Source organism: Lytechinus pictus, chromosome 8, assembly GCF_037042905.1.
Source record: "Lytechinus pictus isolate F3 Inbred chromosome 8, Lp3.0, whole genome shotgun sequence".
Lineage (NCBI taxonomy): Eukaryota > Metazoa > Echinodermata > Echinoidea > Temnopleuroida > Toxopneustidae > Lytechinus > Lytechinus pictus.
Window position 1 is genome coordinate 27568157 of NC_087252.1, and position 22645 is coordinate 27590801.

The 22645-nt window shown below is 36.6% G+C and overlaps 1 protein-coding gene across 2 annotated transcripts in view; it reads left to right on the forward strand.

Annotated features, from left to right (window-relative positions):
* Positions 1-1003: 1003 nt before the first annotated feature.
* Positions 1004-22645, forward strand: part of LOC129266169 (ETS translocation variant 3-like) — a 37804-nt gene continuing 16162 nt past the window's right edge. For both annotated transcript variants that reach the window (XM_054904014.2, XM_054904015.2), the window contains exon 1: positions 1004-1161. The gene's annotated coding sequence lies outside the window, so the exon portion shown is untranslated. The remainder of the gene's footprint in view (positions 1162-22645) is intronic.

Sequence of the window (22645 nt, forward strand, 5' to 3'; positions counted from 1 at the left end):
TGATTGGGAGACCCCGAGAGCAGCGAAGCGCTTCCCAGGGACGGCAGCAGACCATGGTGACCTCGGGGAGCACTCGGGACCGCAGTCATCCGTCGGCTCGCTCCCGCGTTTGAATCGCCATGGCAACACTTGCGCTAGGCTGACCTAAATTCTCAAATTAGCGTGACTTTTCCCGTTGATTTAGCCAGAAATGGGGGAATCGTGTGTCGCCGAGTATAGAAGGCAAAATCATCAAGCCGCTTTATTCTTAAGACATAAAGGCCCCTTTGAGATGAGGATTATACGTTAGATTGTTTGGGAGCGCAATACATCTTGGTAACACGAGGGAGAGAGAAAGTGAGAGAGAGATAGAGAGAGAGAGAGAGGAAGATGGAGGGAGTAACGGATAACCATTCCTCACGTCATAGAGTCAACTTTAATCTTTAGGCTTGCGAACGATTTAATGTCTAAACAAAAATGCGCAACCGATTATTTGTGTGTTTTTCTATAAGGTTTAATGTCGCTGTAAAAATATTCTTCTAATCCGGCATGGTGTGGCTCAGTGGTAAAGCGCCTGCCTCATGAACGGGAGGTCGTGGGTTCGATCCCCGACCGTGTCATACCAAAAAAAAACCCTCTAAAGATGGAACATTGTGCCTCCTGTATTGACGATTAGCGGTCAGATGGGAGAAAGTATAGGGCCCCCTGGTAGTAGTCTGCAGGCCCTGACTCATATTTGACACTTAACCAATAACAGGTCTATAGGGTGAAGACTAGACTCTATAGACTTTGTCTGTGTCAATAAGTAGAGACAGCCACAGTACATAGTCAATCTAGTCTCGCTACTTCAGACTCTGCATTATGAACTATGCGAATTGCGAAGGGTCTGTGCCTGCAGACTACCCTGGGAGAGCAGTTTTGAAACTTAAGTGACTACCCTTTGGTACAAAAAAAAACGTAATTATTGTTATTTTCTATTTAACCACCACTCATGATATCCATCATTTCCCTCATAACGATTACAGATCACAGAGAGTTGATGAAGAGTCTACCTCATCGAATCTGCAAATCGTTGTCTTCCATTCCAGGCGTTTGTATCGTAGGCCACACACCAAAGACTTCAGGGATGATAACAGACTTCCATTAAAAACGGCTGGAACCACTCCTATATCACCCGTCCAAGTAAGAGAATAATTCTTATATTTCGTCACATACATACATTCTTGATAATCAAATTGGGTGTCATTACATCCTACATTTCAAATTCTATTTTACCCCCAATAAAAAAGGATGGGGAGGGGGAGTGAGGATTTCTTCGAGCGTTTATATTACTTTTAATGGCCTTTCATTTGTTCTTTCATGGTTAAATTATAATGGGCTGATATTGGATTGATATATCATTTTATTTAAAACATTTTTTCAAAGTTACGAAATATCTTCTAGTTTGTGGATTATGGGACAGCTGGCTTTCCACAGTTGCGATTAATATGAGCCAATAGCATCTCTTAAAGGACTTGATTCTTCGGCTACTCACAGCAAAGGTCGGACAATGGACTCTCGCAAACTATAGAGATGCTCTACGGGCTTCAGAAGATAATTCTTCCACCAGGGGGATACATACGGGGGCGTTTAACAATGCAGACCATTTGGACCATTCCATTTATGATTTTACTCTTGAAAAAAAAGTCACGGTCGTTTTCATAAAATTCTCCATCACGACCGGTAGAGGTGGTAAATTCCAATGAAAGTTTTCCCTGACATCCACAGCAGGTGATCGAACATTCGCTCCGGCGATGATAATATAAGAACTCGCTGAATGTTGGTGTGGTGTTTTTTTTGCCCATGAATTGAATTCGTCGAGGCTCACGTGTAGGTCATGGCAAGCGCCGAGGTTTACGATTGGTGCAATTTCATGAAATGGTATATGGTGACATCGGTTTTGATTTTTTTTTTAAATCGGGTTAGCGTATCTCATTGATCTGCACATTCGATTAGATACACTGGAAGGAAAAGCCAGCACATAGACAGCTATAATAAACATCGACACAAACACATTAAAAAAATAAACATACAAAATCGGAAGAAGAGAGAGAGAGAGGGGGGGGGGGGGGGGTAGAGAGAGAACGGGATTGAAATGGTCTCACAACTAGGCCCTACTCACAACTGTTATCTTCGTTAGATGTGTACATAGTAAAAACTCTTTAAAATTTCATACAACGCTGTTTATTCAAGAACCTTTGAAAATTAAGAAGCAAAAATAAAACTTTGTTGCTTAAGATTTTAAAAAATTGTGTAAAATGTTTAAACAACTGCTGTAAGTTTCATACAGTAAACCATGTTTCATAAAAAAATAATAAACGGCGTTTTACGGTGCAAAGACTGCAGAAGTTGTGGTCAAAGTGACTGACCTGTCCTGTGCCCTATTACTGAAACATATTAAGTAGGGCTTTGAAGCATAAAGCTTTGAATCCACTCACTAATGACAATGATCAATCCAGATCATTGTATGGGACACTTTCGACCTGGAACCAATAGGCGGTGCTGCACCATCCCGAGTTTGCTCAATCTCGAGATTTTAGCCCGATCGGCCCTCTTCGTGATTAATCTCGAGATTCAAGAAACCGCGTCTCCACCATTGCAAGAAGAGCAATTCCTGCTCGAGCGAGGCATCGATGCATTATGGTCTGACGCCGTGAATAAATAATCCCGAGTGTGTCTGCACCTACCAATTAGCGCGATAATTCGTAAAATAGCGCGCTATTTTGCAAATAATCCCAAGTTCACTTGGGATTGCAATCTCGAGATTAATCCTACGAACTAGCGCGATAATTGCGTCTCCATTGCAAATAATCTTGAGATTGTTCAGATCGGGATAATTTGCCGGATCAGAAATAACGCGCTAATTTGAAAACTCAGGATGGTGCAGACGGCCCTAATGAGAACTGTTCTTTTAATTCCATCGCAGACTTTTGTTGTTGTTGCAGGACCATAGAGAGCGTTTCGTGGAAGGACCTGTCAGACGTTTTATCCGACATGACATGCCCCATTTTATCCGAAAGTTGCCATAGTAACAATGCTTCTTAGCCAATCAAAATCAAATAAAGTTGTCAGATCTGACAACTTGTCGGACGAAAAAAAAATGTCATCCTAATATGATAATTTTTTAGATCAGCTTCTCAGTTCTCACAAAGTTAAAGGAAAGGAGAGTTGCCATGGGCCACGTACACAGTAAAGACGCTGTTTATTTTTTTGTACAATGCCGTTTACTCAATGAACCTTACACTAGTTGTTTAAACAGTTTAAACAAGTGTTTAAAATCGTAAACAAAGTTTAAGTTTCAATATTAATTTCAATTATCAATAAATTGAGCATGGTTGTTTAAATTGTTAAGCAACTACTGTAAGCAGCGTTGTATGGAACTTTAAACATCGTTTTTACTGTGTATGTTCAGTGCCCCGTAAGTTTAGAATGCAAGTGAAACAAGTTCATTGTTGATGAATATTTCCAGGACAGGGGGCTATTGGGGTTCATAAGTATTGGAGCTAGTCTGCTGTGTAAACCCTTCCCTCGAGTTCAGGGTCTGAATGCGCAGCCTATAATGCCTTGTGTACTGAGGGCCCTCTGCAAGTTCTAAATGTGCTAGTCTTTGCATGGAGACCCACTTGTTGATCGAAGTTTCAATCAGGGTCTGTAACTGCAGACTACATTGGATGATCCATGGAACGTATTTAATTCTTCATTCAAAATAACAAGTTCTACTTCTAAATGATTTCTGATCATTCAAATAATAAAAAGTTCTGCTTCTAAATGATTTTTAATCAAAGTGTTTTCGATATTAATTCCCCCCATCATTTTTTTGCTCTTTGTAACGTTTGGAATGAAGAGCTTGCAAGAACCTAGTCAGATTTTGTACTTTCATATCGTAACAAGTAAATTAAGTTGCCTTCAAGTATTACGCATGATTCATTTTTTTTTAGATTAGGAAAATTGTTGGATAATATTAATGCGTATAGGATGTGTTTGGCAGATTTGTGTGCAGTATAAAGTTCTTATACTAATACAGAATAATTGTTTAATGAAGCCTTTGTATGTTTCAGTTGAACTAAAGAATATAGGGGGTTTTCATGAAGACGTTGCACTTAAAGGGGAAAAAAAAGGCTTACTATGATCATAGTAACAGTGCGTCGTTCTGCTTCTGTCTATGTCAACGCCTAACGTTATTCGTCTCATTATTACGTAATCCACTGTCACATGAAATACGCAAATTTTCAGTCTTGTGTTGAATGATTAAGGAGCTGATGTGGTTAGAACATGAGAAGGTATGGTGAGAGACTGTGATAACACGGGACTGCAAGAGCACTGTCAAAATAGGAAATCATAACGAAAATAAGTACAAATTTATCTAAAAAGGGTGCTTTGGGCCGAAAGTAATCATACCTAAATAAATAATGTAGAATTTACCGAGCAAAACGCTGAAAATTTCATCAAAGCTTGATAACAAATGACAAAATTATTGAATTGAAAGTGTATGTAGTTTATTACAACAGGGGAGCGTTTCATGAAAGGACTTGTCGGACGTTTTATCCGACAAGCCATATTTTATCCGACAGTTACCATAGTAACAGTGCTTGTAAGCCAATCAAAATCAAGGAAAGTTGGCAGATCTGACAACTTGTCAGACGAAAATATTGATGAAACGTTCCCCAGGTTTACGCAAGTCGTCATCAATGAATATGCAATTCGCGGGCTCGTAATGTCTTGTCCCCACTTTCCTTTTTGTAATGTTATTACTTACCTAAAAATTATTATAGAAATGAATTCTACGTTTGTTTGCTCGTTTCCTGTATTCTATATACGCTTTAGTATACTTATATCCCACCCACGTTAAACAAACCCCCCATATTACTCGGCCCCTCACGTGAACGCATTGTTCGGTTTATAGAAGGCCCAACCTCGACACGGATTGTGAGGATTCTTTATGGCACATACGGAAAAGCATGAAAAGTGGACATGAGGGACCATCTATCATCGCCAGGCAACCAGGCGAAAATGTTTCCAACGTCCGCAGAGGATGGGTCGGAATGATTTGTTGCGAGCGGAACGGATCACGTGTTTGAAAGTTTCGACAGTATATGATTTTCAGAGAAATGTTGGAAATAAAATGTCGACGTTCATTAATTTTTCAAAAATAGTGATCCAGTTTGGCCTCGCCTGAAGTTAAAAAGTTCGACAGTCACGTTTCCCGTTGGTCTGCGAAAATGCGATCCTAAATGACGTGGAACCAAAATGTGTGGAATTAAGCTGTTCCCGATATATTCGTTTTTATTATTATTATTTCATGGTGTCAAACCACAAGCCTCATTGGTAAAATAAGGAATCGGATCGGAGGTTTCACGATGCAATATAAATAAAAGTGTTTAAAGACAATTTAAAAGGAACACTTGCAACATAATCGAGGGAAGGTACTAAATCTGCATTGTCGATATAAATTTTTTACAGATAAGAAATCGATATCATAAAACGATATTACAGTCCATGATCTGCGTTTTAGAATCATTGTACAAATGCATATTTACTATTAAAACCTGGCCTAAAAATCAGATTGTAAGGATTCTTTGAATTGTGACCTTCATAATTATGCACGTTACTTAGTCACGCCATCATATTCGGTTGTTTTTACCTAAGTGGTCTCATTAGAAATAAATATAAAAATAAGAAATAAAAACGTATCTACTAGCCACCTTGTTTGGATTCATACAGTTAAGTTGTTTGTCAAGTCAAATAAGAAGTCGGTTTCACGAAGCATTGGAATTTCGTATAGCAAAATCCTCGAATGCCAAAGAATGGCAAAGTTCAACATCTGTATTTTATGCGACAAAAGTGCGCGTAATGTGCGCTAAAATAAGTAAGCTTCGCCTGTTGATCTAATAATAATAATAATAATTGGCATTTATATCGCGCTTTATCAATCTACGACTGTTTAAAGCGCTTCACAATTATTATTACCCGGTCACTGGATTCAAAGCATTCCAAGCAGCCTGTTAGGCGCAAACTTGCTAAACCAACCACAATGACGGTTGTTTCCTACCGGTACCCAATTAGCACCTGGGTGAGAGTGGCAAAGTATGGACTGACGCCTTGCCAAAGGGCGCTAGGCCATGGTGGGATTCGAACACACGACCCTCTGATTACAAGGCGAGAGTCAGAACCGCTACGCCACGGCGCTTCCACTCGGGATTGCTTGGAGTCGTTTCCCGTTACACTGCAAAAATACCGGTGTTAATTTTTACACCAGCTCGGTATCAACATGGATATCGGAAACACCAGAGAGGTGTTGAAACAGCACCACTTCGGCTTTAGGCTAACACCAGATTAGAGTAGCTTTTAACTGTTATTGCAAATTTGTTATTGTAACAAGTTTTATGAAACGGACCCCTGGATTTTTCTTTATTATTAAATAAGGGGTTGATATATATATATATTGTAATATATTTATGGTTCTAAAACTAATAAAAGTACTATTCAGTTTTGTTCAAGAATAAAGGTTTCTAGGGGGAAAACTTTCTCTTTAATGACCAAATAAATTAAAATGAAATAAAAACAATTTGAAAGTAAACATGAACCTCATTTAGTTTGTGATGATAAACCTATTCATCTCCAACATTAAATTCTCACCCACGCACCTAATTTTCTTTGAAATTTTCACGACGTCATCGTAATAAACCTGCCATGAATTTAGTCTTTTCATATAAAACATAAAAGGGGAGTAAATGCTTTAATTCCCTTGTTAGGGTTCTTGACAAGTATCCTATTTCAGGAGGTCTTCTTCATGGCCCACAGCTGGTGTCGACCGCCTTGATCCTCGCGTGGTTGGCATTCTACGGCTACCCGCGGTACTCTCCATAAATTTGAATTATTTTGTAAACAAATGCCATGTTAAGCCTCCACGGAAAAGAGCAAATATTGGTCCTCATTAATTATCGGCGCTAATCCGTTTGTACGCAGTCATTGGTCATTCGACAACACTGGACTGCGTGAACGATTTGCGCGTTAGGAGTTCTTACTTGCATGAAGATTCGTTGGTTCTCGTTCTTTCTTTAATTTTGCAAAAAGATATCTTTGGTATAATCATTGTTGTACACTTTTTTTAAGTCATAACTTTTCTCAAATTCGCCCAATATCCGGTCGACTTCAGTTTATAACGAAGTCGGTTTTGATTTATCGATTTGGGGCTCTCACACTTTGCTCCCTCATATTTTTTTCCATAAATGATGCACTGTATCATGCCACTCAATTTTTTCGTTCGCTTCATTATGCCAGTATTACCATGATTACTAATACATGTTTGTTCAGTTTCCATTTAAGACAGACAATTTTAGCAAATGATGTAGTTGAAGTTCGAAGTGTCTGCCTTTAAGATGTAAATGGAATTACGTTTGTAGTGGTCCCTAAATACTTCTTTTCAAAATGTGAAAAAGCATTTGACATGTTTAGGGAGTAGTATTAAGCTCTTGATCCAATTTTGTTGATAGTTCAAAAAAAAATTGATGGCCCGAAAGGCGAAATTGCTTAAATCGGTTTAGTCTCGTGAGCGATTTACCAGCATCTTATAAGATAGAACGTTGATGAAATTCTCAGAATGACATTTAATTCAGGATAATATATCATATCAGACAGAATGGTGATATACCTGTTGAAAAACAAGATGAAATTGTGATATTCAACTCTTGTAAATAAATAATAACTGCATGACTGAAAGCACGAATCCTGCAATCTAATCGTTTATTGCGTATCACCCCGAATGTCGTATCACTTTACACTAAGTGGTAGGATATCCGCTATTGTTTTCAATTTCACGGTTGGCTAAGTTCAGATGTACACAAACTCCTTCAAACGAACCATATGACGAATTTGTTAAAAGTCCTGGTAGTATTTTAAATATGACACTTCCACAATGTTTCATCACCATATTGACACGACCGCTTGTTTGATATTCACATTCTCATATTTTTTTCCTGTCATGTTGGGTACTGACACCTGTGGTGTTGTGGCCGACGATAGTGAGCGCCGAATATTGATTCTACCGGTGACGTGTAATTTCAACCATTTTACCTGCATCGAGTTGTTTATTTCAGATTCTCTCTCAACAGCGTCAACAACGATCATAATTGCGTTAATACGCGTTTTCGAGCAACGTCGTTCGCGTAGTTTTGGAGAACAATTTTGAGCTTTGATATAACGAGAAAGTGATCAGTTTTGACAGATTGTCATTCGGGATGCACAATTCTGCAGTTGCTTCTCGCCATTTAACTTGTGATATTTAGAGAAGATGCCATTTCATTTTTGCAATTTGTACAATATAGGTACGTATCGCCTTTTTTCTCTCTAATCCGTTATGAAAACCGAAGCGACATTTTATAAGCCTACTGCTCCTATATTTCTAGATATTACATCCACCTCCTATCTCATTCATTCTATGTCACCAAACTTAAAAGGGATGCTCAGGGCTGAAAATTTGTATAGCTAACTAAATAGATTAGAATTCACAGGGCAAAATGATGAACATTTTATCAAAATCGGATGAAAAATAACGAAGTTATTGAATTTTAAAGATTTGCATTATTCCGGTGAAACAGTTCTAGGCATGTCTTCATGAATATTCATCAGGTGGGCTGATGGTGTCACGTCCCCACTTTCCCTTTTCTTATGTTATTACATGAAATCATAATTCTCAATATTTTCCATGAATGTGTAAATGATGTCTCCATTATTATAAAATAAGTTGCAGCAAGAAATAATTAATGCACTTAATCAGTTGTCAATCCAATTTTATTTCTTGGTAGAAGATTTTTGAATAAACCTAATTTCATGTAATAAAATTAAAAAAAGTTTGTAATAGCATTCATCTTACATGTACCTGTTTTCCTCTGATTTTTTTTTGTTGAAATTTATTCCTTTTTAGTTGCATTAATAGTACAGCAACATCCATGCTTATTATTCCTTCAATTATTCCTTCCTACCTATATTTGTCTATAATTATTATGCGTCACTTGGGACGTTTGCGACCGGGCTTTTCTCAACCCAAGCTAGGCGTTTGAAGAAATTGAACACAATTTCATCAATTCTGGCTTCTTGCATCACCGGTCTTGTTTTGATCTGCATTTCCTTTTCTGGGACCCGTAACACAAAGGTTAGCGATCGATCGTACGCTTGACTTTTACGATTGATTGTACATTGTAGTCAGTGCAATCAATCGTAGAAAAATGTTCTACGATCATTGCTCAGCTTTGTGTTACGGGGCCCGTTTATGTTTTTTCTTTCAATTTCCCATATTTCAATTTCATGAGATTTGCGAGTTGGGTGATTATAAACTCCTGATGATATAGCAATTAGTGTGAATTGGTAAATCAGAACAAAACACCCATTTATGAGGTGAATAAACCATTGCTGAATTTGCCTCCCGACCCCATTCACAGGAGCCATTATTTCCGGACCATCCCTTGAAATAAAATTGTAAAATTTCAGTGCTATTATCGAAAGGAATACGTGAAGGTTCATAAGCATGATGGATGAGTGAATGAACAAATGAATTCAATGCAAGAAATAATTCAACGACTTATGAAATGAAAGAAGGAGGTCATGTTAGAACGTTATAAGACGTGGTTTATTTTTACTATCATTGTTGTCTTTTCCATAATATTACTGAACCACCATTATCTGTTTACTTTCTGGTTCTAAACTATGTTATAAGTTTATGATAACAGTTCTATGAATTTTATTACACTCCTGTGATAAGTACTTCAAGTAACATGAACAAAATTTCTGAGTAAAAACCTCATTTCTTAGTGACATGTAATCGGATATCGTTTTGACCTTGTAGATTGTTTTTTCATCCCCGTTCATAACTGTCATCGTCGAAAACAAATAATATTGTGCTTCGGGGGTGTGTTTTTTCATTTCCTTTCTTATATGTTTTCCTAAGGTTGCCTGATGAGGAAAAACAGGAAAGGTGTTTATTTCCGAGGTAGAAACAAATATATATCACCTTGGCAATTTTTCATCATTTCTGATGGGCAGTATTCAGAACATGCTGTGTTCCGTTTCACGATTTTTTTTTTAATTTCTTGTTCTTGAGATGTTTGTCCTCTATATCCGTCTATTATTTCACATGATGTCGGCTTTCTGTCAATGCCCCGCTCACCTAAGATGGTTGGTTGCTGGAGGCGTTATGTTTCCGAGTATTCCATCCGTCCGCCCCCCCCCCCCCCCCCGCTCACGAAGGAGTTTTTGCTCAGGATTCAAGAACAGAGTTAGTGTATTTTGAAAATGACAAAGAAATGACTAGTCTTTGTCGAAAATTTGAGAACCGGAACAGTAGTATATCGTCTTAAGTTGTAGAGCTGATGAAAAATTGCAAATGTGTCGTTTGTCCAGAACCAGAGTCGAAGGAATAAACTTATTTATTTATTTATTCATTCATTAACAATATTTAAACAGCATGCCCAATCAACATAAAAATTGCTATCCCTTGGGGTCCTGCATATTAAAAAACAATCAAAAAATATCTTATTATACACAGTAAAGTTAACGTGAGAAAAATATACATACATATTATGATAGAACATAATAGTTAAAGTAAGATATAAACAAAACTATAACTACGCACATCATAAGAAAGAAGGGAATATACATTCATAGAGCACTTCTTTGTTGTTCTTTATCTTGACGGGCATTTGACAATACCCTCTAAAATTCCAAGGATTTGAAATAAATCCAGATCGGCTGTGAATAGTGACCAGCCGAATTTGAATTTATTTTAAATCGTAAGGATTAACTTTTAAATCTCAAAAGATTTAAATTCAAATCTTTTTAGATATATATTTAAATCAACAAGTTTTAAATCTAAATCTAATATTCGGCTGGTCACTATCTGGATTTATTTTAAATCCTTGGAATGTAGAGTGTAGTTCAATTCAAACTTGGCTGATGATAAGGCCCAGAAAATAGGGGAATTACAATTCTCTGATCACAAGGTAAACAGTCAAAGGTCGGTCAGAGGTCGTTGGAGTCAATACCTGAAAATATCAATTATTCTGCAATATCTGCACAACCGTTTGAGTGCATAAAGTCAAACTTGATATATGAATGAGGTAAAAAGTATCTAAAAAATGTATCTTCTCGGGATTAACAAACAACTTCTGAGGATCAACATCAAACTTGACTCATTTGTAGTGGAAATTAGATTTTTGGGTCATATTAGGTGAAAAGGTCACAAGGGACGTAATTTGACAAAATTAGAAAACACTTGAGTACTGTCTTTTGATTAGGCAGTGCATGGCCATTGCGTGCAATCAAGATTTTTTTTAAAGTGGTACCCCCTTTGAATTTGAAAGTAATCCAAATTTAATTCATTTCTCATCCATTTTCTTGTTTTATTTTACATTATGTTCCAATTATCACCCTCTGCTAGTCTTTATTTTGATTTTCAATAAGGTATATAATTATGATTGGTAGAATTCGTGATTTATTTTCAGTTCTCTTATATTATATTTTTATTTGGAACCCCTTTTTGTCTCACCTGCATAGCAGAGTGAGACTATAGGCGCCGCTTTTCCGACGGCGGCGGCGGCGGCGGCGGCGACGGCGACGGCGGCGTCAACACCAAATCTTAACCTGAGGTTAAGTTTTTGAAATGACAGCATAACTTAGAAAGTATATGGACCTAGTTCATGAAACTTGGCCATAAGGTTAATCAAGTATTACTGAACATCCTGCCTGAGTTTCATGTCACATGACCAAGGTCAAAGGTCATTTAGGGTCAATGAACTTAGACCATGTTGGGGGAATCAACATCAAAATCTTAACCTAAGGTTAAGTTTTTGAAATGTCATCATAACTTAGAAAATATATGGACCTAGTTCATGAAACTTATACATAAGGTTAATCAAGTATCACTGAACATCCTGCATGAGTTTCACATCACATGACCAAGGTCAAAGGTCATTTAGGGTCAATGAACTTTGGCCGAATTGGGGGTATCTGTTGAATTACCATCATAACTTTGAAAGTTTATGGATCTGATTCATGAAACTTGGACTTAATAGTAATCAAGTATTACTGAACATCCTGTGCAAGTTTCAGGTCACATGATCAAGGTCAAAGGTCATTTAGGGTCAATGAACTTTGGCCAAATTGGGGTATTTGTTGAATTACAGCCATAAATTTGAAAGTGTGTTGGTCTAGTTCATAAAACTTGGACATAATAGTAATCAAGTATCACTGAACATCCTGTGCGAGTTTCAGGTCACATGATCAAGGTCAAAGGTCATGTAAGGTCAAAGAACTTTGGCCACGTTGGGGGTATTTGTTGAATTGCCATCATATCTCTATAAGTGTATTGGTCTAGTTCATAAAACGTGGAAATAAGAGTAACCAAGTATCACTGAACATCTTGTGCGAGTTATAGTAGTTTTCAAAATCAGCACTGCTGCTATATTGAATCGCGTGATGCAGGTGAGACGGCCAGAGGCATTCCACTTGTTGTATTATTATTTTGTCGTTAATTAAAATATATAAAATTTGGAATGACAATGCATTCAACTAATGTTTGATATGCGAATTGAATCTATTTGACTGAAAAAAAGATACATTATAAGGAGTTGTTTATGGCAACAAGTCAAGAGGCTAGACCAACCAAAGTATGAGAAATTGAAGTTTAACTAAACATCCCCCGAAGTTGAATATTCAGTTCATGTTATTGGATATTCCTTTAAATATGATAAATGATATAAACCTACTCGGCAAATATTGGAAACTTGAATTTATCTGTGCCTAAGTTCTCCAAACACACTCGCCGCGCTTTCTCCGTCCTTTCATTCCCATGCGCAATTCGTTAAGGTTTCTTATTTGGGATTTTGAGGTCGGCGTTTTGTCAAAAGTGCATCCTTATTAGCTTTCCGTTCAATATCTCCAAATATTTGGGGGTCTTTGCGAAAAAGTCGAAAAGAATGATTGCTTTGCTAGCTCCCGGAATTTATAAAGATCTGTTGCAGCTTCTCGAGAGTGAATTACACTGGCCAATAATAGAAGAAAAATGATAGACCTGGTTTCCCTATACAAATACTAGGTCATAAATAAACACGATGTTTTGGGGTTGGTTCATATTTCCCCAATATCGTTCTGTTTCCATGTGGAGGAAGTCATGTAACATACCCCAACCTATCCATTTTTTTTTAATTGTCTTTTTCATTTCCCCAATTTCGCAATCTTTTTTATTTCGGTTTCTAGCTATCTAGATATAAGAAGCTTTCCATCTATAGGCTGTCAATATAAAACTAAAGTAGTGAAAATGCACATTAACAAGAGTAAAGCCACCGCCCTCAACATTCTGAAGGAGTTCGAAAAGGGGAACACATTGTAGATTGTAATTTTTTATCTTCTTTTGGTAGTCCAGAAAAATTATATTTAGTTTAAAGTGCATTGATTATTCCAGTGCACCATGTAAACTAGCTGCTGCTCGAAAGCTCTGTACAGCTGCTTGCATTGATGCATTCCGTTTTCATCTACTCCATTCGTGATACATTAGTCACTATGTTCTTCATGTTCTCTGTTTACATGAATGAAATACCCATTGGTCTCAGGGGATGAGAAGTTATAATATAATCAAGATATTCTATTCCTTGTCCCGAATCCGTTTGGTTGGAACATAACGCCATCTTATTACTTTTTACACAGCAAAAACTATGGTGTTAAGCGGTGTACATAGAGGACCGCACCAGTTATTTTACACCGGTGTTAAATTGAGTGTCAGTTTAACACCTATAGGTGTTATTACAACACCTTTGGTTGTTACATTTACACTCTTTGGTGTCATGTTCAATCTCTAGGGTGTAATTTTAACACATCAGGGTGTGGTCCTCTATTAACACCAACTGGTGTCAGTTTTAACACCACAGTTTTTACAGTGTATGGATGTTTGTGTTATATAATGCTCCCTTAATAATATTAAGTTTTCGAAAAAAATTGCTTTCAACATAATGGTTTCTAATTTCACTCCAATGGTGAACATTACCTAGTCTGCAGACAAAGACCCTTGGTTTTTGCAATTCGCATAGTGTATAATGCAGAGTCTGAAGTAGTGAGACTAGATTCACTATGTACTGTGGCTGACTGTCCCATTTGACACGAGTCTTTGCTGTTTGGAGTCTAGTCTTCACTCTAGACCTGTTTTTGGTTGAAGTGTCAAATATGAGTATGTGCTTCCCTTGTTTAGAATACCGAATACTTACGTCAATCTTGTTTTGCAAATGGTTGGTTTCTAAGAAACGAATTTTTAGTTCTTGTTTTAAGTACCAACAATTTTTTTAATTTACATCTCCAGATTGTTTTCAAGTCTCTAAGCTTAGAGAATGGCAAGGATGTGTCTTCGAGACTTCGAGTTGTTATCTTGTAGTTCTTCAGCGAATTCATTTTAATGAGCTTAATAAATATTTCTTAGTAGTGCTGTTAAATAACTGAATTCTCGAGCATTCACCGATTTTCCCCTACCATGCCAAACAGGTACCCATTTACTGCTCATGAATGTAAATTTAGGTAAAGGCCTAGTCAAATGATTCGAACCCCAGACTTTGTGTGGTCCAAAGTCTGGATACTTTTCCTCTGAGCCACAATATTTATCTTTCATGACCTCCCGTAAGAAATGCCTTACAAAAGGACCCTACAATGTATAGACCTACTCTTGGAGGTTGGGTACCATAGTTTGATTTCTGTCTTGCCGTCAAAATCTCACCCTTTTTGCAATCCCCGATGATCACGGTCTCACCAGTACTTCTCATTTTGGAAACTACCCCAAGGCTACATCAGAGATTTACTGTAACGCGTCTGACTCTGAGACTACCCCGCTCGTCATCAAGGTAACGTTTCAAAGACTCTTGGGAGTTTTAAAATGATAGCACCCAATACGGCGACTGTTAGGTGAAGCCTAGCGCGACATTGTCGCACGTGGGTTTGGCAGTGATGACGTCAGCTGTAGTGAGGTTTGTAAGTAGCAGCCGCGGACTTTTTGCACGATCACCCTCCCGCTAGAAAAGCACCAACTGGTCAATGCGGCAGTCAGTGCGTGCTGGGGCGACACTCCGTACGGTGCTTTGAAAAAACGGGAGTCCACTACTGCACTGAACACGCTGTGGCGTTTCCTTCTCGGCACGAGTTGGCGATGCGAAACGCACGCCACACAGAATAAACACACGCTCAGTGTATGCCTGGCGCCAATCTGTATTGAGCACGTCACACAACCGGTTATACGCTATAGCAGCATTAGATGTGAAGTTAGTGGCGCCTTTTACGAAAAGGGCTTTTCTCGTTGCATTTTATAGAGGAGTGTTTTGGCGGAATATTTACGAAATGGTCTGAGACTTCAAATGTATCAACTTGTGAGTATATAATTTGTATTTGTTTGGTGACTGTGCAATCTCCGATATAACCACCCACTAAATAATCAACTTCAAAATCATTCATCCTTCCATTAAAAAAAAATCTTACTCACTAACGAGAATTATAATTATAATAATGTATACATTATCTTTATATCCTATACTGTTTCAGTAGATGAAAATGAAATACTTTTCTTTTATGAAAGTTCTAATACCACAATTCAAAAGAAAGAAATAAAAAAGTGTGTTGGAAAAGAAGGTCACAGGTAATTTTCATACTGGTAATAATACTTCCTTTCGAGTAAATTCACCGAAACGCGGTATTGCACCAAGATAACTATTCCGTTACACATTTTATGTTCGTGATTTAAAGAGTGTATGGCTTTGTGAAAGCTTGAATTGAGAAATTTGGTAATGAGTGTCTTTCCGACATATAATTGTGTTAGATTGGATGATAAACAAACAGCTATCTGAATGTAGCTATATCAATATGACTGTATCCGTTACTGAAGTATACCTTTAATGAATTGGCTGTGTGGTATAGGTTATAAACGGTTTAACTCTATTCTTCGATGTTAGAAACAAACATCACCCGTTTATACCGCTTAATTTAATGTTCCACATCTTTTAAAGCATATATTATGATAATTAATCGTTTTTTCCTTTAGAGGTGGAATTTCAGGGCGCCTTTTTTATGCCTTGCATGCTTTCATAGAATTAAAGGTGTTCATTTCATACTGTCTTCTTTATATTTCTAAGGAATTATTTATTTATTGGTTTCTTTATTTCATACGACAGGGTAGGCCTGTTCTGATAGGCAAATCTGTTTTCCAAAGGCGCACTGCAGTTTAACAAATAACTCAACATCATAGCAATTCAATGTATGTAATATAATAATAAAGTAAAACACAAAATACATTATATACATATAGAGTGACATAAACAATTATGATGTAATCATTACATTTACATTAGGTTATTTAATGTAATTACAAGTCATGTATGACAGTCAGAATTTTAATGATTTACAGTGTGTTTTTAATGCATGGAGGGACGTGCATTTTTGTATAAAGCGAGTTAAATAAGACGGCAGCAATAGACAACTTTTGTTTAATTCTACAATGTATACAGAGAGATTGTAAGCGAATGGCGTGGTCATTTGTCAACCCTTTTAATGCAGTAAAAAAAAGTGGAGTAAAGATAAAGAGATACTGTGTTAAGCGGAACGTGCTTCTTAAATGTGATAGGAAGTGAAAAGTAATGCGTGTAATTCACGCTCCTCGAAAATTTTACACAGCATTTGTTGGTGTTATTTTAATCAATAAGAATGATTGTTGCTGCTTTACCACAACGGGTAAGCCTATGCCAGAAAGTTCTTTGTTAATCTAGTTTTTAAAGCTGATATTGAAAATTAATTTTACTGGGGTATTTACCTTGCTGTGTTTAATCACCAGCTTTGCATCCTGTTCGATGTTTAGAAATTATAAATTTACCAAACTGTTCAGCGTAACAATTCAAAATATTTACAAAATAATGATGTGAAATGAAGTAATGAAAGTTGCAAAATATTTATATTTATATGGGCTCTGACACTATGCAAATGACGAAGTCGATATTATATTCTCGCACATATACTATTTACTATTTAGTTTGAAAAAAATGAAACATTCTTGGTGTCTCCTCGCTTTATAGTGTAAAGCATGTGTTGAAAACTAAATCCAAATCTTTTTGTTCAGTTGCTCTGTATGAATATTCCATTTAAGTTCAGGATCTACATTTTAATCCAGGATATTTGAAACTTGTCACTTGATTTTGTTTAGTGGTTTTTCCCTCGACATTGACAATTAGAAAGCATACTCTTTGTTTGTCTTTACATACGTACTGTTTTACTGGAGTATATCATGAGTCTATCATTCATAATCATCCAAGTTTGGAGATTACGTAACTCTTCATTTAATACTGACCGAATTGCACGGTTTTGCAAAGTACAAATAAAAATGTTCTTGACCAACTTCAGAAGCTTCAGATTACGGCGGGAAGCATTATTCTACGAGTCAACCCTTGTGAACATAAATCAACTTCATTCGTTGACAATATGTTGAAGTGGGAAACACTAAAGTCTCTTCGTAAGAGACACATGTACGCATTATTGTTTCAAAATATTCCATAGGCTAACGCCCGAATATTACTGACAAATTTATTTTTAATGAAAAGTGCTTTGGGCAAATATCTAATTCAAACCTAATGCTTCCCAGACCAAGAACAAATCAATGTAAACGTGCATTCTTATATCGTGGATCTGTATAATACAATGAACTACCACTTGAGCTTCGCGAGCTGCAGGGTACTATTCAATACACTACAAAAACCCCGGTGTTGATTTAACACCAGCCCGGAATCTATATTATGTCCACACCAGAGAAGTATTGAAACAACACCAGTTAGGAATCAAACCAATGCTGTTTTGATACTAATTGGTGTTATATAATCTGGTGTTAGACTAATACCAAAATCGGTGTTGTTTAACACTTCTCTGGTGTGGACATAATAGATTCCGGGCTGGTGTTAAATGAACACCGGATGTTTTGCAGTGTACTGTGTAAACATGCACATTTGACAATAAGGACCAACTTGACTGAACCATATAGTATTAAACAATGCCAATTCCACATGTTCGGGAGGAATTAATCGTTGTTTCACTTGACAATGAGGGGGAAATTAATTTTTTTCATTAAAAAAAATAAAGAAATAGTGAGTGGATGACGTTATCAGTCTCCTCATTTGAATACCGACCAGGATGTGCATATAACTATTTTGTGAAATCCAGCGAAACTTTAAAATGTCATAACTTTCTTATTTTACATCCGATTTTGATGAAATCGTCAGTGCTATGCTTGTTGGATCATTCTCTTTTTATTCAAATCAACTTTTTGTTGGGGTGGACTTGTACTTAAAATCTTCTTAAAAATCTATAAAAATATACCATTGTTCATTTCCTTTCAAAACGATCCAAAACAAATGGGAAGATAAAATAATATAGTATGAAAAATATATACTTAGCTTTTGACCCACTTCAGTTCAGGACAAAATACATGAAATAACGTCATCACTGTCATTTAGATGATGCCTGCATGCAAACTTGTAGATTCGCTAACTTTCACACTCATGTTGAAGACCAGGGGCCTGTTGCAGAAAGAGTTGCGTTTAAACGTAAGTCAAAAAATCAATCGCAAGTCAAAAATGCGCGCTGTTGATTGGTTGAAAATCAAGTTGCGTTTGATTGCAACTCTTTCTGCAACGGGCCCTGCCAGTTGTACGTGATCATGCTTACTGTTTTGAAACTATTTTGTGTGTTTGATTAACATACTGAACAAAGTTTAATCGTACTCTTCGAGGTAATAACATTTGATTTTAGCACCCAGTGAATTATACGACCTTCTTTTTAAACAAAGATTGAAACGAATTGAGGAAACTTCATTGCTTATTTCCTATTTTATATTGGAGGAGGATGTGAAATGCACACTAGAATAGGTGCATGTCTGAATGCAACAATTAGTTTAATTGCCTAGCAAATATTTTTTTTCTTCCTCTTCTGACACGTTGTAATACATTTTTAATGTCTATGACAATTGAGCTCACGAGATGGAGAAATTCTTATTTTCTCTTTGAAAACATTTCTTTGTGTGTGGGTAAAGAAAAAAAAGCAGTCATACTCGTTTTGTTTTATCACTTTAAGCGAGCACGATTCGGTACATCGATCAAGAATGATTTAAATGTTTGAAACTTTGAAACTACAGGTATTAATGAAGGATTCTTTAAATAGCTATCAAAGAAAGAATATGGATCATCAGAAAGCGTTATGTTTCTTCTTTCAGTTGTTTGATGTGCTCTCGAAAAAAAATCAGTCAAAAATGACAAGTTAATCGAGTCAGCTGGGTGCACCTGTTCTGGTATACTATTTGACTAATATCTAGTCGTATTTCCACTAGAACAGAGTTGTGTCTGACTAGAATAAACGTGACTAGACACATCAGTTGCACCCAACTGACTACTGATCTAGTCATTTTGACTGATTTGTTTTACCATGGTATTTATCTTTCTTTCGCTCTCTGTACGACGTGAGTTATCTTTTCCCCTCCCCCGTTTACAGGTCTTCCAGACGAAGAACAAAACATGTAAACCACCTATACAAAGTATACTATTTCTTTACCCACCCCTCCCATCCCCTCTCTCTTTCAAAATTGAACCAATCGATCCGTTATGCTATGTAGGGCTAGATAACAGGGACAACTGATTAAAGTGATTGGCTAACATTGATTTGACTTTTAAAAAATCTGAGCTAGAAGGTCACACTTGTCACCTGTGTCTGTGATATGTTACAAAAATGAAGCCCAGAAATAATCGCGTCCGAAAATCATTATTTAGTGCTTCAAAAAGTGAAACATAAAGTGACCGGAAACACCATCTTAATTTCATCCCATACACTTGTGTGTTGTATTTAAGTGTCTGTAAGACGCCTACATGTAATTACAAAATCGTGGTTTGCCTTGTATTTTTAGCTTTTCATTCTCAATAATGGTTGTTTTCAGGGTTTTTTAATTCTAATACATGTACTTGTACACATGTTTCATCTTGGTTTGAGAATTTTTTAAATCGACTGCTCACAAAGTTAAATAATACCTTTAAGGGTGATGTATTATGTAGAAAGAAAAATAATGTTCTTCACAAATTGAAGGAAATAAAGGGCAATTCTTGGTGAAAAGTGGTAATGGCGACAGGGATTATAGACAGGCGAGACAAAGTCAGATGCAATGTAAATATTCATAAAGCCTGTATCTTTTGTTGTCGTAAATCACTCAAAGATTCGTGTGTCATCAGTAGATCATATCAATGTAAGTGCCCCCAAAATGGGATTGGTGTGAAAAAATATTTTGTTTCGATTGCCCGATCAAAAAACAACAAAAATCTCTGCGTACTTCTTGTCTTGTTTATATCAACAAAGAAGACCTTCTCAATATGCTAAAAAATTTAGGCGACGATCTGTGTCAGTATAGATTTTTAGTTACCACTTACTAAATAATTATGTAAAAAGAGTGCCAAAACGGCTATTAAAAAAACACATTTAAATACCTAGAGGAGGTTCTAAATCGTAACGGCCGGAAATTGATTCTAATGGGTACAAATGCATTAAATGACTGGTACGCCTTGTGTAATATTGTAATATTCTATGATGATGATAGGGGGGAATAGCTCACATTACGCTGAATCTTATGACCAAAGTTTTAGAAAAGCTTTAACCAGTGCAAGCAACTAGTCATGCTAGTTGCTTTATATTTCAATGCGTTAAAGAATGAAATATACAGTATGGAAAAAAACACGACAAAAACCTTTCCTTTTTTGACCTTCGATGATACACTGACGTCTACATGTTCATTTTTTTGTGACGTGCGAATTCTATATCCATTTCACGACAATTTTAATTGCATCTACCGCTCTTATAGCATGTATAGTGCCATTTAAAGGAGACAGATATAGAGAGAAAATGAAACAAGGCTTTAGTTAGCGATTTCTCTCGTCTATCTCTTAAACCGGCGTATACTTTTTGATGATTATTGTTCATCCGAGCAGACTCTATTATGTTTGAATTGCGTTCTTCGTCTTCGGTCATTTGCGTCATCTTGTATGCTTTTATACTTTTGATGTCTTATAATCTATTTCGATGTTGGAGCAGGAATAATCACCTCTGCAATGATATAAACATATCTGCAAAGTGTTTAGGGTCCACCTATTAAATACAAATAATCCTTTCGGGGGTATTTTAACTCGTTTATTCCTAGTCCAATTTTTGTGGAAAATGGGGGAAAATCTTATAGTATTTGATAAGGAATTTTGAGAATGTTCGTATTTCTGGAATTTTCTTCTGATTTGTTCCCATCTCTTCACTCTCAGGGTTGCCAGATCCATGTTTGGAAATTTGGGTGAATACTAATTATCAACACATAGATATATCCCTGACAGTTGATTGGATGAATGCGCGTCACATGACATTCAGAGGAATCAGCTATCGCACGCCATAACATGACACACGTGCAATACTCGACTATTGCACGCTCGAGCAAGTGCAGTAACTCTCAACAGATTACATAATTCGGTGCAAAGTGAGACAGCCTATTCAATTCCTCTTCGCGTCGTTGAATAGATTCTTTCAACTTGCACTCTAATGTGATATTCGGAACGATCGCTCTCATAAACATTGAATATGTGCATACTATTATGATAATATTAACGATTATAATGTCCAACACTGCCGGGGATGGTAATTTGAATTATCATCACCATTGTCATTATTTAATTTCATTTTCATTTAATTTAGGTTTTATTTCCACAAATCCGTTATGTTACAAAACTTTGATAACTTAACTGACATAACTAAGCTGAGCAACCATTACACACGCAGACTATATAAGTATATATAGCAAGCATTCTTAATCACTACATATTAATACATGTTTAAGTACATAAAAAACGGAAAAGTGGAGGAAACCTTAGAAGCATAATGCTTGTAGATAAGGTTCCCTTTTTTATACATTACTTTTTATATAACTACTTAATAATAACACGTGACAACATTTTATCAATTAAATTACATCCACAAAAACAACACAACACAGAAACGTGACAAAAAACAAAGAAAGAAAGAAACGAAGAAATAAAAGAACAAATGAAATAAAGTAAGCAGCTGCCATCCAACAGAATTTAAGAAACTTCTGGATAATAAGCTCTGTGGACAAAAATGCAATAGAGCATGCCAATAAATAGCAATTTCAGTTTGTTTCATTTTCAAGTGATGTTTGAAAATATTATAATTTTGTAGTTGCTTAAGTGTCATATCCAAGGAATTCCAATAAACTGGACACAATTTTATTGTGACGGCAAACAAAAAATCACATCTGGAGTAATGAAGACTTGGGTCAATGCAAATTTATGATGATTTAGACCGTATCTCCTGTGCCATGTACAGGCATGCTGACCGGGGATGGCATCACGAAGCGCTTTGTATCGCCTGGAAAAGGCGCAATATAGATACATGCATACTCTTCTTATTCCAAACGACTTGGATAATATTACCCTCAATACCCTGGCTTTAGCCCCGCAGCCTTTTACAGCGCGGTGGCTTTTCAAGGAATACATGCACATTCCTGATGCCAGGTACCCATTCATCTCACCTGGGTTAA